The following is a 3720-nucleotide window of genomic DNA, read 5'->3' on the forward strand; positions in this document are numbered from 1 at the left end:
CACCTGCACTCCAGTCTGGGTGACAGAGTGAGACTCCAACTCAAAAAAAAAAAAAAAATTACTGTGATCCCAGCAGTTTCCTTTACAGTCCAGGGATTGACAGTTGCAGTCAGTCCCTGCTCCCCAAGACCAGCCAGCCACTGATCAACTTCCAATCTCTCTAGATTTGCCTTTTCTCTGCATTTCATGTAAGCGGAATGATACAATGTATAGATTTCTGCATTGACTTCTTTTACTCAGCACAGTGTGTGTGTGTGTGTGTGTGTGTGTGTGTGTGTGTTTGAGGTTCATCCATGTTGTGACATATTGGTAGTTTATTCCTTTTTAGTGCTAAATAGTATTCCATTGTATGGATATACTACATTCTGTTTCTATTCACTAATTGATGGGCATTTGGGTTGTTTATAATTTTTGGACTGTTGTGATTAAGGTTGCTATGAACAGTGACATACAAGTTTTTGTATGGACACATTTTTCTTTGGGTAAATGCCTGGAGTTGGAAATGCTGGGTAGTAAATAGGTTTATGTTTAACTTTTTAAGATACTTTCTGAAGTGGCTATACATTTTACATTTCCAGTAACTATGAGAATTTCTCTGCATCCTGGTCCACACTTGTCTGTGTTTTTTAGTTTAACCATTCCGCTGGGTATGTGTGGTACCTCACTGTGGTTTTGGTTTGTATTTCCCTATTGACAAATGATACTAAATATTGTGAGTGCTTATTAGCCATTCACATATCTTTTTTTGGTGAAATGTCTATACAGATCTTTTACCTATTTTTTAATTGGGTTGTTTGTTGGTTTCTTATTAAGTTGTGAGTGTTCTTTATATATTCTGGATACAAGTCCCTTATCAGATATGTGATTTGTAAGGATATTTCCCCTAGTCTCTGACCTTTTCATTTTATAATGGTATGTTAGGAAGTTCAAAAGTTTTTAATTGTTATGAAATTAGTTTATTTTCCTTATGAATTTTACTTTTATTTTATTTTATTTTTTGAGCTGGAATCTCACTCCGTTGCCTAGACTGGAGTGCAGTAGCACGCTTCTGGCCACTGCAGCCTCAGTCTCCTGGGCTCTGGCAACCCTTCCACCTCAGCCTTCCAAGTAGCTGGAACTACAGGTGTGCGCTACCACGCCCAGCTAATTTTTTATGTAGTGTAGAGATGAGGTCTCAAGTTGCCCGAGCGGGTCTCGAACCTGTGGGTTCAGGCAATTCACTCACTTCCGACTCCCAAAGTGCTGGGATTACAGGCTGAGCCACCGAGCCTGGCCATGGATTGTACTTTTAGCGTTGTATCTAAGATACCTTTGCCTAACAAAAGATCACAAAGATTTCTCTTATTTTTTCTTCTAAAGGTTTTTAAATTTCAGCTCTATTATTCTGGTCTTTGGCCCATTTAGATTTTTTGTGTATGTTCTAAGTTTCCGTGTGTATATAGATATCCAGTTGTCCAAGCATTATTTGTTGAAAAGACTCTTTTTCTATTAAATTGCCTTGGCACATTTGTTGGAAATCAATTTACCATAACTGTAAAGATTTATTTCTAGACTTATAATTTTGTTTCATTGCTCTATATGCCTATCCTTACCACACTGTCTTGATATTTAGCTTTATAATAGGTTTAGAAATTGTGTAGTATAAATCCTTGAATGTTATTTTTTGGGGTTTTTTTTTTGTTTTTTGTTTTTTTGAGTCAGGGGTTTCACTCTGCCTTCTGTCACCCAGACTGGAGTATAGTGGCATGGTCACAGCTTACCACAGCCTTGAACTCTTGGACTCAAGCAATCTACTTGCCTTAGTTTCCTGAGTAGCTGGGACTATAGGCACGAGCCACCATGCCCCACTAATTTTTAAAAAACTTTTCTGGAGGCACCCCATACAGGTCCCCTCCCACTGTGGGAGCTTTTCTATCTTCAATAAATCCTGCTTTTTCACTTTAAAAAGAATTTTTTATTGTAGAAATGAGGTCTCACTGTTATTGCCCAGGTGGGTCTCGAACTCCTGAGCTCAAGCAGTCCTCCCACCTTGACCTCTTAAAGTACTGGGAATACAAGCAAGAGCCACTGTGCCTGGCCCCAATTTTGCTTTTAGAGTTGTTTTAGTTGTTCTGGGCCCCTTTGTGCTTTTATATAAATTTTATGGTCAACTTGTCAGTTCCTATTTTGATAGGGATTACATTGAATCTATAGATCAATTTGAGGAGAATTGACTTCCTATTGAGTCTTCCAATCCATGAATATGTAATGTCTTCCCCAATTGTTTAGATCCTCTTTGATTTCTCTTAGCAATGTTTCATAATTTGCAATATACAAGTCCTTTTTTTTTTTTGAGTTGGAGTCTCACTCTGTTCCCCAGGCTGGAGTACAGAGGCATGTTTATGGCTACCCTAGCAGAGACCCACTGGGCTCAAGTGATCCTTCTGCCTCAACCTTTCAAGTAGCTGGAACTACAGGCACGCACTACCACACCTGGCTAATTTTTTATTTATTGTAAAGATGAGGTCTCGTCATGTTGCCTGGGCTGGTCTTGAACCCGTGGGTGCAGGCAATCTGCTCACCTTAGCCTCCCAAAATGCTGGGAATATAGGCTGAGCCACTGAGCTTGGCCTGCAAGTTCTTTTTAAAAATACATTCCTCTGGGTTGGCACAGGTGGTTCACGCCTATAATCCCTGCACTTTAGGAGGCCAAGGCAGGAGGATTGCTTGAGTCCAGGAGTTCAAGACCAACCTGGGCAACTTAGTGAGAACTTGTCTTTACAGTAAATAAAAAAATTAACCAGACATGGTGGCGAGTACCTGTGGTTCCAGCTACTGAGGCGGAAGGATCACCTGAGCCCTGCAGGTGGAGGATGGGGGACCTGTGAGCTGTGAGCCTGGGTGACAGAGTGAGACTCGGACTCAAAAAAAAAAAAAAAATTTAGAGGCATCTAGATAGAAAAGAAATAAGTAGCCCGGGCTCAGTAGCTCAGCCTGTAATCCCAGCACTTTGGGAGGCCAAGGCGAGTGGATTGCCTGAGTCTGTGGGTTCAAGACCAGCAACTTGGTGAGACCTCGTCTCTACAATAAAATAAAAAATTAGCCGGGTATGGTAGTACGTGCCTGTAGTTCCGTCTACTTGGAAGGCTGAAGTGGAAGGATTGCCTGAGCTCAGCAGGTCAACGCTAGGGTAGCTGTGAGCATGCCACTGCACTCTGTCTAGCCTAGGCGACGGAGTGAGACTCCAACTCAAAAGAAAAGAAAAGAAATAAGTAAAAAGTGCTTTTATTTGCAGATCACATGATCTTTTACCTAGAAAATTCTAAAGAAACCACAAAACAATTGCTAGAACTAATACTTTGAACAAGGTCAGGCTAAAAGATCAATATAAAAATTAATTGTATTTCCACATACTAGCAACAATCCAAAAATAAAATTAAGAAAACAGTTCCAATTAGTAAAATATTAGGAATACATTTTAATTATTTATTTATTTATTTTATTGTTTTCAGAAACAGGGTCTTACTCTGTCATCCAGGCTGGAGTGCAGTAACATGAGCATAGTTCACTCTTGCCTCTGCCTCCGAAAATGCTGGGATTACAGGTGTGAGTTACCACCCCCAGTAGGATGCCTTTAATTTTTAATTAATTATTCGCTTTAGAACACTGGCTTGTTGTGTAGTGTTGAATAGAATTGTCAAGAGTCGACATCCTTGCCTTCTTTCTGATCTTAGAGTGAAA

Source organism: Carlito syrichta, unplaced genomic scaffold (assembly GCF_000164805.1).
Source record: "Carlito syrichta isolate Samal-C Ts95f unplaced genomic scaffold, Tarsius_syrichta-2.0.1 Scaffold287895, whole genome shotgun sequence".
Classification (NCBI taxonomy): Eukaryota; Metazoa; Chordata; class Mammalia; order Primates; family Tarsiidae; genus Carlito; species Carlito syrichta.